Genomic DNA, 15640 nt, shown 5'->3' with positions numbered 1-15640 from the left:
ATATACCTTCCCTGTCCTGCCTCGGAGGAATATGGGCTCTCCAGCTTTACGGCATAATTGTTCACAGAGATCCTGATCAGTTCGCCTTCATAAGATATCACACTGCTCCTTTACATTGATGACGTTATGCTGACTGGACCCAGTGAGAAACAAGTAGCAACCACATTGAATTTATTGGTGAGACATTGGTATGCCAGGAGATGAGAAATAAATCTGAGTAAAATTCAGGATCCTTTGCCTCAGTGAAATTTCTAGGGGTCTGGTGGTGGGGGGCCTGTCAAGATATTCCTTTTTTTTTTTTTTTTTAATGGAGTTTTGCTCTTGTTGCCCAGGCTGGAGTGCAATGACTTGATCTCGGCTCAGTGCAACCTCCGCCTCCTGGGTTCAAGTAATTCTCCTGCCTCAGCCTCCCGAGTAGCTGGGATTATAGGCATCTGCCACCATGCCACGCTAATTTTTTGTATTTTTAGTAGAGACAGGGTTTCACAATGTTGGTCTTGAACTCCTGACCTCAGGTGATCCACCCACCTCAGCCTCCCAAAGTGCTGCAATTACACGCGTGAGCCACTGCATCCGGCCAAGATCTTCCTTCTAAGGTGAACGATAAGTTGCTGCATTTGGCCCTTCCTACCACAAAGAAAGAGGCATAACACCTAGTGGGCCTGTTTGGATTTGGAAACAACACATTCCTCATTTGAGTGTGTTACTCCGGCCCATTTATCAAGTGACCCAAAAGGCTGCCAATTTTGAGTGTGGTCCAGAACAGAAGACTCTGCAACAGGTCCAGGCTGTTGTGCAAGCTGCTCTGCCACTGGGCCATATGACCCAGCAGATCCAATGGTACTTGAAGTATCCGTGGCAGAATAGGTATGCTGTTTGGAGCCTCTGTCAGGCCCCTAAAGGTGAATCATAGTGGGGCCTCTGGGATTTTGGAGCAAGGCCCTACCATCCTCTGCAGATAACTACTCACCTTTTGAAAGACAGCTCCCAGTCTGTTACTGGGCCTTGGTAGAGACTGAACATTTGACTATGGGTCACCAAGGTACCATGAGACCTGATCTGCCTATCATGAACTGGGTGCTTTCTGACCCATGGAGCCATAAAGCTGTGCATGCACAGCAGCATTCCATTATTAAATGGCAACGGTATATATGTGATTGGGCTCAAGCAGTTCCTGAAGGCACAAGGAAGTTACACGAGAAAGTGGCTCAAATGGCCAGGCACGGTAGCTCACGCCTATAATCCCAGCACTTTGGGAGGCCGAGGTGGGTGGATCGCTCGAGGTCAGGAGTTTGAGACCAGCCTGGTCAACATGGCGAAACCCCATCTCTACTAAAAATACAAAAATTAGCCAGGTGTGGTGGTGCATGCCTGTAATCACAGCTACTCAGGAGGCTGAGGCAGGAGAATCGCTTGAACCCGAGAGGTGGAGGCTGCAGTGAACCGAGATTGTGCCACTGCACTCCTCCAGCCTGGGCGACAGAGCGAGACTCCGTCTCAAAAAAAAAAGAAAGAAAGAAAAAAGAAAGAGAAAGTGGCTCAAATGCCCATGGTCTCTACTCCTGCCACCTGCCTTCTCTCCCTCAGCCTGCACCAACATTCTCTTTTTTTTTTTTTTTTTTTTTTTTGAGACGGAGTCTCGCTCTGTCGCCCAGGCTGGAGTGCAGTGGCCAGATCTCAGCTCACTGCAAGCTCCGCCTCCTGAGTTCACGCCATTCTCCTGCCTCAGCCTCCCGAGTAGCTGGGACTACAGGCGCCCGCCACCTCGCCCGGCTAGTTTTTTGTATTTTAGTAGAGACGGGGTTTCACCGTGTTAGCCAGGATGGTCTTGATCTCCTGACCTCGTGATCCGCCCGTCTCGGCCTCCCAAAGTGCTGGGATTACAGGCTTGAGCCACCGCGCCCGGCCTGCACCAACATTCTCATGGGGAGTTCCCTATGATCAGTTAACATAGCAAAAGAAGACTAGGGCCCAGTTTACAGATGGTTCTGCATGATATGAAGGTATCAACTGAAAGCAGACAGCTGCAGCACTTTCTAGGACATCCCTGAAGAATAGTGGTGAAGGGAAATCTTCCCAGTGGGCAGAACTTTGAGCGGCACACCTGGTTGCGCACTTTGGTTGGAAGGAGAAATGGCCAGATGTGTGATTATATACTGACTCATGAGCTGTAGCTAATGGTTTGGCTGGATGGTCAGGGGCTTGGAAGATGACTGGAAAATTGGTGACAGAAAACTTTGGAGAAGGGGCATGTGGATGGACCCAAGTGGTCAAAAACAGTGAAGATATTTGTGTCCCTAAACAATCCCTGCTCCCCAGTAGCACTGAAACCACAAGGCCCACACCCCATCTCCAATCTATGTCTGGGTATCAGCCCTTCCCAGGACCATGCCCAGCGGAGCCTCTTCATGTCACTAGGTCATGCACGACGGAATCTAAGTGAGATGAGAGGGACCGAGGGAAGGCATACGTGAGTGAGCAAACATGTCAGGCAGGATGTTTCAAAGATTTGCAACTTCAAAGAATGACATTTTGTTACAGTAGGTAGCTCATATGGTATGAGCAGGAGAGGGCTCCCCCTCCCCGTACACACACATCAGGAATGAGCCAGGCAACCATCAGGTGATGGTCAGGTGGTTGTTAACTGTCTCTCTAAAATAATAATTAGTCATAGCCAGCACCAGGGAAAGGCATAGATAGAAAACACCTGAAACGTGATCAGCCCCTTCCCATGAGATCTCAGGAGTTCGGCGAGTGAACTAAAGCATGTGCATGTGGACAGCCCACCCCAAGGGAAGAACAGCCCACCCCAAGGAAGCAAGACCCCGGAAGTATGCCAACGTATACAACCCTAAGTCAAAAGGTCAAACTGCACACTCGCCTTTCAAGTCATCCACTTGGCCCTCTTCCAAGTGCACTTTCCTTCCTTTTATTTCTGCTCTAAAGCTTTTGCTTTTTCTTTCTTTCTTTTTTTTTTTTTTTCCTGAGTCGAAGTCTTGCTTTGTTGCCCAGGCTGGAGTGCAGTGGCATGACCTCGGCTCACCACAACCTCCACCTCCAGGGTTCAAGCGATTCTCCTGCCTCAGCCTCCTGAGTAGCTGGGACTACAGGCGGGCACCACCACGCTCGGCTAATTTTTGTATTTTTAGTAGAGATGAGTTTCCACCATCTTAGCCAGGCTGGTCTTGAGCTCCTGACCTCAGGTGATCCACCTGCCTTGGCTTCCCAAAGTGCTGGGATTACAGGCTTGAGCCACCACGCCCAGAAAAAAATTTCATATGTGTTATATTATAAACAGAGAAATCAATATGTCACAACTTAGTCAATTTATCCTATCAATCCCCTCTTTGTTCACTATTCTGTGTTTCCCTCCCTTATTCCATACATCTCTCTCATTCTCATCTTCTCTAACTCTTGGGTTCTTTTCTGTTTCCCCCTGGGTTTCTGCTCCTCATTTTGAGCTTCTCTCCTCTCTTGCTGTTTCTCTCCTTCTTCCCACTATTCCATCTTTTCCACCTGTTCTGCTCCAGTCTTGCAACTTGTTTCACCTCCTGTCCCTCTTTCTCCCCAATCACTGGATTGTCCCCAGTGTCCATACATTTCTGCCTCTGTCTTCCCCCATCTCTACTTCCCCTGTTAAACTCCCTCTTCCCTGTTTATGCCCCCTTGTCCTCAGTCTCTAGCACCCTCAGATCCCTAGCCTTTTTTTTTTTTTTTTTTTTGAGACGGAGTCTTGCTCTGTCACCCAGGCTGGAGTGCAGTGGTGCGATCTCGGCTCACTGCAAGCTCCGCCTCCCGGGTTCACGCCATTCTCCTGCCTCAGCCTCCTGAGTAGCTGGGACTACAGGCGCCCGCCACCGCGCCCGGCTAATTTTTTTTTTTTTTGTATTTTTACTAGAGATGGGGTTTCACCATGGTCTCGATCTCCTGACCTTGTGATCTGCCCGCCTCGGCCTCCCAAAGTGCTGGGATTACAGGCGTGAGCCACCGCGCCCGGCCAGATCCCTAGGCTTACACTGAGGTCTATGAGCCATTCTGAGTTAATTTATGCACAAAATGTGAGGTTTTTAGCTGGATTTTTTTCTTTTTTTCCATTTGCATGTCCAGTTGTTCCAGCACCAAAACTCAAAGAGAAACAGACAATCTGAACAGACTTATAGCTTTTAATGAATTTGAACCAATAATCCCTGAGAACCCTGCTGTGGTTCTCCCTCCGCTCTCCTTGTCACCAGCTGCCCCTTCTTGCTGTCCCAGCACCACGCTGCTGCCTGCCGCCTGCCGCGGCTCCAAATCCCTCCTCCTCTCCCTCACTCTCTGTCTGAGGAGCCTCCCCTCTGCTGCCCCTCTCCCTACTTTGCTGTCCTTCATCTTTCTGGACATGGAGCTTTTCTCTACATTTCTCCAGTTGTTTCCCCATCCTGTTACTTTCTCAGCTCCTTCTTTCACTCTTCCTGTCTCTTTGTGAATCCCCCATGCAACCTCCATTTTGCATCTGTTTATGGGTTTCCCTCATTCTCTGTCTCAGTTTGTCTACGTCTCTTGTAGTCCCTGCTTCCAGATCCCCTTGGCCCACACATTCACAGGAGGGTTTGCATTAAGACGCCTGCATCCCGCAGGAGCACATTTTTCAGGGGGTGGAGCTGGGAAGGCAAGAACACCGGGTTGTCACAGGACAGGCCCCGGGCACTCCCTAACGCGGGCTAAGGGGAAGCGGTGACTGCAAACGAAAGTCCTGGGGAGCAGCAGGGCCTAGCATGAGTTGGAGGTAGGGGGCGACGGCGCCTTAGGACAGGGGTGGGGTGTGCAGGAAACCACCAGGCAGAGGACGCGGCCTCCCTGGGCTGCGGGGCCGACGAGGGCGAGGCTGGGAGGCGCCCAGGATGCGACTCCACCTCGCGGGTAAGGACTTGAAAAAGTGCAGAGCAGGAGGAGGTGTCAGTAAAGAGTTTCGAAAGGAAAATTTTAAGGAAATAATATGTCTACATGACCTGAAGGCAGAAACACCGGCGACGGAACCAGCCTCAGAATGATTTTACCCCAAATCATTGACACGACCCCAAGAGTCTCACAGCGATGTGTGACTTACTAGCAGTGAGGGGAGCGGTATGAGAATTTTCAGGGGTGTACGAACCTCCAAATCCGGGGTATGGAGGTGAGAGAACTGCGAAGCCCAAGTTTAATCTTAATAACAAACGGAAATCCACGCGCCGCCATAAAAGGTTCACTCCGCGCGATCTGTTTCCGGGTCTGCAGGAAACTAAGCGCGCGGAGCGGAAGCCTGGGCGGGTCCCGCGAGCGACAGCTTGGTGAGGGAAGAAGGAAGGGGGCGGGGCCTCCGCGGAGGAGCTGGGCCTGTGCTTTCCTCTTCTGGCTCCCATGGCATCTCTATTTTCCGGGTTTAGGAGGCAACATTTACCAGTGAGGCTGAAGCAACTCAGCAGGATCTCCCTGGGGCAGGGCAAACTGTTGGTGATTGGATCCAGGAAAATTCCTGCTATCGAAATTAAGTTTAGCAACTTAATTTAAAAGCCCTGGAATTGTCTGTGAAGGGGATGTAAACTGCAATGTGAAATGCAGACTCTGCATGGGGTAATGGTGCAATCCCATGCTGATGTCCCACAAAACAAAATAGAAATCCTTTTTTTCTAATCTCCATTTACTCCAGAGAGTCAACCTTGTACTCGTTTCCAAAGACTTTCTTTTCTTTTCTTTTCTTTTGAAATGGAGTTCCAAATCCGTCAGCCTCGACCTCCCAAAGTGCTGGGATTACAGGCATGAGCCACTGGGCCCGGCGTCCAGAGACTTTCATAGAGACAACACCTGGGGTGTAAGCATGGAAAGCTAGGTCTGTCATCACCCTGGATTCATCTTGCCTCTGCCCAGAAGAGACAGTGCACTGAAAACAGGAGGGTTTTGCAGCAAAGAGTTTAATTATTGCAGGGCTAGCCAAGTGGAACAAGTTGGGAGACAGGGAAGTTAGTTCTCAAATCTGTCACCCGAAAAGTTGGGAGGCTAGGGTTTTCAGGATAATTCAGAGAGCAAGGGGCTAGGGAATTGGTGTGGCTCATTAGTTGTGGAGAAAATCATAGGAGGGTTCAAAACAGGTCTCCTGGAGCTGAGTCAGTTTCTGGGTGAAGGTCACAGGACCGGGTGGTGCCAGTTCTCTGGTACCAGTGAAGAAGATGTCCAGGTGGCCTGAGTGACTCTGCCCAATTGTAAAAGTCTGAAAAATACCTCAAAGACCAATCTTAGGTTTTCAAAATAGTAATGTTATCTACAGGAGCAGCTGAGAAATTACGAATCACTGGTTATTGTTTCTGTCTACATTTTAGCAGAATTCAGTTACCTCCCATAATCCTAACATTGTAGCCTTTCATTAGTCTTAGAAAGTTGGTTTCAGTCACCTGAGAGGGTCACTTTGGGGAGGGACTAGTATCATCCTTTCTTCAAAGTCATAACTATAAACTGAATTCCACCCATAGTTAGCTGGGCCAATGCCCAGTAATGAGCAAACATAGCTTGTTTGTTAGAAGCAACAATTAGGTTAGATTTCTCTATCATGAGTTTTTGCAAAGGCAGTTTCAGGTTCAGTGATAAGTTATATCACCAATTTTTGCTTTAAATAATAAGCAATGGCCAGGTACGGTGGCTCATGCCTGTAATCCCAGCACTTTGGGAGGCTGAGGCGGGTGGGTCACCTGAGGTCAGGAGATCAGGTTGCAGTTAGCTGAGATAGGACCACTGTACTCCTGCCTGGGTGACCGAGTGAGACTCTGTCTCAAAATTTAAAAATAAAATAAAATAGGAATATATGAAAGATATACATCGATTTGGTCTGGAAAGTCACACACCTCAATCAGGGAGGAAGCTTCTAGGTCGTAGGTAGATAACAGACAAACTGTTGCATTCTTTTGGAGTTTCTGATTAGGCTTTCACTGAATTTGTGATTTATAGGAATAGTCACTTATGCCTTAGTCTGGCTTAGTGAAACAATAAGACAAAGGGAAAAATCAGATATGCATTTGTGTCACGTGAGCAGAGGGATGACATTGCGTTCTGTCTGTCCTTTGTCCACAAGGAATTTCCTTGTAGGTAAATTTTGAGGAAGGTATGTAGCTTTTAAAAATCTTTGTAGCTATCTTATTTAGGAATAAGGAATAAAATGGGAGGCACATTTGCCTGACATAGTTCCCAGCTTGACTTTTCCCTTGGCTAAGTGATTTTGGGGTCCAAGATTTATTTTCCTATTATACCTCCTTGTAATATCATTATAAGAGAAATGCAAATTAATATGGATTTTTTCAAACAAGTTAAATTAGGAACTACTTTGTGTGTGTGTGTGTGTGTGTGTGTGTGTGTGTGTGTGTCAGAATCTCATTCTGCCACCCAGACTGGAGTGCAGTGGCATGATCATGGCTCATTGCAGCTTCAACCTCCCCATGCTCAGGTGATCCTCTCACCTCAGCCTCCTGGTAGCTGGGACTACAGGCATGTACCATCATGCCTGGCTAATTTTTGTATTTTTTGTAGAGACAGGATTTTGCCATGTTGCCCAGGCCAGTCTCAAACTCCTGGTCTCAAGTGATCCTCCCACCTCAGCCTGCCGAAATGCCAGGATTACAGGCATGAGCCACTGAGCCCATCCAGGAAGTACTTTCATCTCTTGAGTATATATTATAGCCTGTGTCACAAGAAAAAAAAAAAAAAGAGAGAATGCACATATTATAACACAGATGGAACAATGAAAATATTTACTACTATCAAAAAACAAATTTGGACATTGGTTAGAAGAGATTCTATTCAAAAAGTATATTGTGGTAGGGAGAATGCTCCAACCACAAGATCTGCAAATGTTTGAGTTACAAGAAACGGGCTTTTCTTTTCTCTAAAGAAGGAAGCAAGGCTAGAAGTCACCAGGTATGGGGCAGAGGATAAGCATCTGTTGTGACCTACTCAGGGAATTTTTTTTTTTTTTTTTGAGACAGTCTCATTCTGTCGCCCAGGTGGGAGTGCAGTATCACGATCTCAGCTCACTGCAACCTCTGTCTCCTGGGTTCAAGCTATTCTCCTCCCTCGGCCTCCCAAATAGCTGAAACTATGGGTACGTGCCACCACGCCCAGCTCATTTTTGTATCTTTAGTAGAGACAGAATTTCACCATGTTGGCCAGGATGGTCTCAATCTCTTGAACTCATGATCCACCCACCTTGGCCTCCCAAAGTGCCAAGATTACAGGCATGAGCCACCGCACCCGGCTCAGGGAATGTTTTATCCTAAGGTCAGCCTACTCTTGGGAGCGGATATTAAGGAGGAGAAGTTGTTCTAAATCACAGTGGCCAAGCGTGATTAAGGAGGAGAGGCTGTTCTGAATTTCAGTGTCCAAGAGTGACCCAATAGTCAGAGACCTTGAAGTAAGAGAGAAGCCTAAATAAGATTTGATTAAGTCAAGTAAACAAGCATTGTTCCCACTGATCAATGTGGATAAACAATTGAGTAATCCTTGGTGAGACAAAGGGTGGGAAATTGGAGCTTTTTCCTATGTAAGCAAAGAAGGTATCATTAGACTTGAAGTACTCTGGGGAAAGTGGGGTTATTTGAACTAAGTTTTTGGGTTGGGCAGGGGAGTGGTTTCTGGTAGGTTTTTTTGTTTTTTGTTATTTTTTCCCCAAGGCACAGTCTGAAGAGGTCTCGAGAACATGTGACCTTCTGGTGGGTCCTTCAACCTTTGCTATTTACTAGTTTTACAGTGCTGTGGTAAACTTCAACATTGTCATCACATATTATATCAAACAAAGATTTTAAAAAATAATAAATACACGTCTTCTACTTGAAAAACAGAACTCAAATAGTAAGAACAACAGCAGACTGCTCCTTACCTCAGTTTTTGAATGACATTGAAGGGTCCTCAGTGTACATTCCGGCTGTGTGATATTCATTTCTATCCCATGCAAGACACTGATTGGTTCTTGTTGGAAGATACCGCGCTACATTTCCAACTTCAAGGGTCTCTGCAACTGTTGAATGAAGCAGAAAGCTAGGGTCATATTAAGGAAAATAGTGTCCCCTTATACATTTTTCTGCTGATCATGGGAAAATGTATTCTCACAGCTTCAAGAATTCTTTGGTCATAATTTGACAATAAAAACACTAATTTATATGTCAGATCCATGTCACATTCTCATATTCATCTAAATTTCCTTGACATCCTTTTTGGTACCAGCTGAGCCCTGATGAAGGAAGGTAATTCAGAAACATTTTCTCTCGTGATCAGAGAAATAACCTAATGAGAATAAACTTTTTTTGATTGGTTTTTTTTGTTTTTTGTTTGTTTTTGAGACAGGGTCTCTCTCTGTCCCCCAGGCTGGAGTGCAGTGGCATGATCACAGCTCACTGTACCCTCCACCTCCTGGGCTCAAGCTGTCCTCCCAGCTCAGCCTCCTCAGTAGCTGGGACTACGGGGTCACGACACTATGCCCAGCTAATTTTTTTGTATTTTTTGTAGAGATGGGGTTTTGTCATGTTGCCTAGGCTGGTCCCAAGCTTCTGAACTCAAGTGATCCTCCTGTGTCAGCCTCCCACTGTGCTGGGATTACAGGTGTGCACCACCATGCCCAGCCGAAAATAAAATTAAGGTGAAGAAAGTTGTTCTCTGTGACCTCAGGGGAAAAGCTTTAGGTAAATTTGCATTCAGATTGCTTATAGAAGAAACATACAGATGTGGATGAACTAGATACTACTTTAAAAGTCTTTCTAGCACCAGGCGCAGTGGCGCACGCCTGTAATTCCATCACTTAAGGAGGCCGAGGCGAGTGGATCACGAGGTCAGGAGACCAAGACCATCCTGGCCAATGTGGTGAAACCCAGTCTCTACTAAAAATACAAAAATTAATTGGGCATGGTGGCATGTGGCTGTAATCCCAGCTACTCGGGAGGCTGAGGCAGGAGAATCACTTGAACCAGGGAGTTGGCGGTTGCAGTGAGCCGAGATCACGCCACTGCACTCCAGCCTGGGCGACAGAGCGAGATACCATCTCAATCAATCAATCAATCAATCCTTTCTGTCCACAAACCAGCTGTTGGAGTAGGTAGGTAGCCAGGCATGAGCAGTTAAGGAAAGGAATCTTTAGAAACAGAGCCCACTGACAATCCCCTTGTGACAGCAAAAGCAGGACAGTGGTTACATTGCCTACACTTGTCCTTGTGGCTGGGCTTGTCTGGCCCAGGAAAAGAATTATCAGACCCTAGCCAGAAATAACCCAGCTAGCGGATTTTCCCTATTAAGAAGCATGCACACTCCTCTAATAATTCACCCTAGAATGGCCTTTTGTTCATTATAATACTAAGAAACACATCCTCCTTTTTTCAAATATGATTCTAGAAAAAAATAAATAAAAGCCACACCCCTGGGTGGAGATTTGAGATGCTAATGACACATGTGATGTGTGCACTAGCATGGACAGTCACAGCACATTCCTGCCCAGAGGACTTCCCGGAACATGCTTACTAATAATGCCTGTGCACGGCCCCTTCATGAATAATCATGTCAGGTTCTCATTAAAAGGGTCAGGCCAGCATTAGTAAGGACAGACTCCTTCTTTTCAGGAGCCCACCCAGTTCTGTTGTTCAAGGTGTCTCTTCTTTCTGAGATCCAATCTCTTTAAATGAAGGGCATTTACCCTTTAACTCTTTCTGCACATCTCTTGACTGAATCCAAGAAGACCAAGAACCAGAGGACTTCCACACGCCTCCAGGTAATATCTGGTGTTTTCACCTGGTTCCCTGGTTACCTGACGTGGTTAGCAAGGTAAGTGCCCAAAAGCTGGTGCCAGATTCTCCGGTTGACGACCTGTGCTTCTTTTGGCACTGAAGAACCTCCTGCCCTAATGCAGTTCTTGCAGCTTTAAGGGGAGGGGTTTCTCCTTTCAGGCTCTGTTCACTAACAACTGCCCCATACCATTTCCCTTCAGCTACTGTGACTCTGCTCCCTCTGGCTGATTTCTCAGCTTACCCTGAGGGGTGATAAGCAGAGGAGGGAGGACTTTAAACTCCACATTGAGTAGATCTGAGACACATGGTGACCATTCCTGCAGGAGGCTTAAAAAGGTGGCAGGGAATATGCCTAGCTGTGCAATGACTGGGGAGTTTCATATGTTTTTTTTTTTTTTTTTTTTTGGCGGGGGGACAGAGTCTCACTCTGTCACCCAGCCTGCAGTGCAGTGGCGTGATCTTAGCTCACTGCAACCTCCGCCTCCCAGATTCAAGCGATTCTTCTGCCTCAGACTCCAGAGTAGCTGGGACTACAGGCGTGTGCCACCATGCCCAGCTAATTTTTGTATTTTTAGTAGAGATGGGGTATCACCATGGCCAGGCTGATCTCGAGCTCCTGGCCTCGTGATCTGCCTGCCTCTGCCTCCCAAAGTGCTGGGATTACAGGCGTGAGCCACGGCGCCTGGACCATATCTTTTTTTTTTTTTTTTTTTTTTTTTTGAGACGGAGTCTTGCTCTGTCGCCCAGGCTGGAGTACAGTGGCGCAATCTGGGCTCACTGCGAGCACACACCATTCTCCTGCCTCAGCCTCCCGAGCAGCTGGGACTACAGGTGCCTGCCACCAGGCCTGGCTAATTTTTTGTATTTTTAGTAGAGACGGGGTTTCCCCGTGTTAGCCAGGATGGTCTTGATCTCCTGACCTCGTGATCCACCCGCCTCAGCCTCCCAAAGTGCTGGGATTACAGGCATGAGCCACTGCGCCTGGCCCTGGACCATATCTTTTAACTAAAACTACAGTCCTGTGTTAAGTCAGCTCTTACACTTGCTGTTCATGGCTGTTCAATCCCCTGAACACAATATGCCCCCACCGGCGCTTAATCTCCCAGGTCACCCTGCTTATTCTTTGCTGTCCCTCTCCTTGCCGCCGGGATTTCATGAATTCTTCCTTTGGGTGCAAGACCCTTGCAGGGCCTGCTCATCCAGGACCTGCTGCGTTTGCTTCACTGCCAGGCTCCAGAGTCCTTTGCGGGCCTATGCTGATGTTTATACTTCTTTCCTCAGAAATGAGACTCAGCTTGGTCCTTTCTCTTGCCTCCTTTTTCACTGGAGGGACCAGCACTGGCAGGATGCTTAAAGAAATCCCTCATCTTGGCCAGATGCAGTGGCTCACGCCTGTAATCCCAGCACTCTGAGAGGTTGAGGACGGTGGATCACCTGAGGGCAGGAGTTCAAGACCAGCCTGACCAACATGGTGAAACCCCATGTCTACTAAACATACAAAAATTAGCTGGGCGTGGTGGCACACGCTTGTAATCCCAGCTACTTGGGAGGCTGAGGCAGGAGAATCGCTTGAACGCGGGAGGCGGACGTTGCAGTGAGCCGAGATCGCGCCATTGCACTCCAGCCTTGGCAACAAGAGCAAAACTCTGTCTCAAAAAAAAAAGAAATTCCTCATTTATTATTGGGTCCGTGTCCACCCAACTACTCTTCAAAAATGCCTCATTCTGTGACTTCTCAACTGAACTGCCTGGCTCCTTCAGAGGGTCACCTGTGACCACTTCCTTACTCCCTAGTTTCTGTGTACAACCAGGGTTTCCTATGCGGACTTCTTTCTTCACCTCATTAGGCCATTGGAACAGACCCATGAAGTACTCAGGTCCTTTTTGCTTTTTGTTGAATAAGCTGATGGAAAATGCTTCTCACATTCCCCTTGCTGTTTATGTGATCATATAATGGACCTAAAAAACCAGAATCAACAGCCTAGTTCACTAACTCTGAGCCCCAAGGAGCTTCCATGCTTTTTAAGCATTTTTTTTCTGTATAATCCCCGAGGAACCTTTGAAGAGTGGGGAAAGATATCACATCTTTTCCGTTCCTGTAATCATTAGTATTAGCCCAATATCATCATGTATTAAGAAGACCTAGGCTGGGCTCATTGGCTCACGCCTGTAATCCCAGAACTTTGGGAGGCCAAGGTGGGCGGATCACCCGAGGTCATGAGTTCGAGACCAGCCTGACCAACATGGAGAAACCCCGTATCAGCCAGGCGCGGTGGCTGACGCCTATAATTCCAGCACTTTGGGAGGCCGAGGTGGGTGGATCACGAGGTCAGGAGTTTGAGACCAGCCTGGCCAATATGGTGGAACCCTGTCTCTACTTAAAAATTAGCCAGGCCTGGTGGCGTGCATCTGTAATCCCAGCTACTCGGGAGGCTGAGGCAGAAGAATCGCTTGAACCCTGGAGACGGAGGTTGCAGTGAGCTGAGATCGTGCCACTGCACTCCAGCCTGGGTGACAAAGTGAGACTCCATCTCAAAAAAAAGAAAAGAAAAGAAAAAGAAAGAAACCCATCTCTATTAAAAATACAAAAATAGCTGGGCATGGTGGTGAACACTAGTAACTCCAGTTACTCAGGAGGCTGAGGCAGAAGAATCACTTGAACCCAGGAGGCAGAGGTTACCATGAGCCAAGATAGTGCCATTGCACGCCAGCCTGGGCAACAAGAGTGAAACTGTCTCAAAAAAAAAAAAAAAAAAAAAAAGGACCTTGGAAGTCCCTTCTCTGCATACTCCAGAGGGTCACCTGTGACCACTTCCTTACTCCCTAGTTTCTCTGTACAACCAGGGTTTCCTATGCGGGCTTCTTTCTTCACCTCATTAGGCCATTGTAACAGACCCATGAAGTACTCAGGTCCTTTTTGCTTTTTGTTGAATAAGCTGATGGAAAATGCTTCTCACATTCCAGTAGGGGCACAACTACTGGGCTTCCTGCAGAACCAGGGTCACTGGGAACATGAGAGAAGAGAAGAGAACTACTCTCATGGCAGACATTCTTCCACCCTTCCTTACCCAACAGGGAAGTGTGGAAGGCATCACTGCTGGGTATCAATCCCAGGAAGTCTAAGAAATCCTTCTAAGCAAAACAATAGGAAGGAATGCAAACGGCAGAGCACACGGTAGGGCTAATTCCAGAGCTCGACAGTGAAGGACACTTCACCCTTGCAGGGAGAGGCATGAGACACCTCATTTAGGTCAAGGTATGGAATGCCTGACCTTCATGAGTCACCAAATAGGTAAAGGGATGCTTCCTCTATCTTGCATTCTCCCTTGTCTTCTCTTTCAGATGGGTAATCAGGTCTTTATATCCTAGGGTTCCCCTCCTGGGTCCCCTTGGAATCTGGGATAAGGTTGATCCCCAGATTGTAAAACAAAACAGACTGATTTTCCTTTGCAATATACTTTGCTCAAAATATGAACCAGAAGGGCAGGAACCTGGTCAAAGGTGGAGAGCTTAAATGTTAATACCATGTTCCAGCTTGACCTTTACTGCCAATGCCAACACAAATGGTCAGAGGTCCCTTATGTGAAAATCTTCATGATTGGCTGGGCGCGGTGGCTCAAGCCTGTAATCCCAGCACTTTGGGAGGCCGAGACGGGTGGATCACGAGGTCAGGAGATCGAGACCATCCTGGCTAACCCAGTGAAACCCCGTCTCTACTAAAAAATACAAAAAAAAAAAAAAAAAAAACCCTAGCCGGGCGAGGTGGCGGGCGCCTGTAGTCCCAGCTACTCAGGAGGCTGAGGCAGGAGAATGGCGGGAACCCGGGAGGCAGAGCTTGCAGTGAGCTGAGATCCGGCCACTGCACTCCAGTCTGGGAGACAGAGCGAGTCTCCGTCTCAACAAAAAATAAAGAAAGAAAATAAAGAAAATCTTCATGATCTCATGGGAAAACCCCGATTTTTGTAAAGGCTGCAAAACAAGCTCAAAAAACAAAACAAAAATAAAAAAAAAAAAAGAAAAGAAAAAAGAAAAAGAAAACAGCCAAGTGCAGGGGCTCACGCCTGTAATCCCAACACTTTGGGAGGCCAAGGTAGGCCAATCACCTGTGGTCAGGAGTTTGAGACCAGCCTGGCCCACATGGTGAAAACCCATCTCTACTAAAAATACAAAAAAATTAGCTGGGCATGGTGGCGGCCATCTGTAATCCCAGTTACTCGAGAGGCTGAGGCAGGAGAATCACTTGAACCCAGGAGGTGGAGGTTGCAGTTTGCTGAGATTGCACCATTGCACTCCAGCCTGGGTGACAAGAGAGATACTCCAGCTTAAAAAAAAAAAAAAAAAAAAAAAAAAAAAGCCATCCACAGTGGCTCATGCCTGTAATCCCAGTACTTTGAGAGGCTGAGGCGGGCAGATCATCTGAGGTCGGGAGTTCGAGACCAGCCTGACCAATATGGAGAAATCTCGTCTCTACTAAAAATACAAAATTAGGTGGGCATGGTGGTGCATGCCTGTAATCCCAGCTACTTGGTAGGCTCAGGCTGGAGAATCGCTTGAACCTGGGAGGTGGAGGTGTGGTGAGTCGAGATCGTACCATTGCACTCCAGCCTGGGCAACAAGAGCAAAACTCTGTGTCAAAAAACAAAACAAAACAAAAAACAAGTCATTCAGGAGTTTGGACAAAGAGGTACTGCCTGCTCTTGACCCTTTCAGTAATCAACAACCATTATACCAACCAGGGTCAAAAAACCTGATCAAAACCTGGAGAGATGGGTCACTTGGGTCTCAACTCCCTACGGAAAGGCCCCTTTACTGTCTTACTTTCCACCCCAACAGCTATCAACATTTCTGGCCTCTCCAGTTGGATACATCAGTCCT

The sequence above is a fragment of the Rhinopithecus bieti genome, unplaced genomic scaffold (genome assembly GCF_001698545.2).
Source record: "Rhinopithecus bieti isolate Rb0 unplaced genomic scaffold, ASM169854v2 scaffold_31984, whole genome shotgun sequence".
NCBI lineage: Eukaryota > Metazoa > Chordata > Mammalia > Primates > Cercopithecidae > Rhinopithecus > Rhinopithecus bieti.
The sequence above is the reverse complement of the archived record's forward strand: the minus strand, read 5'-3'. Positions refer to the sequence as shown.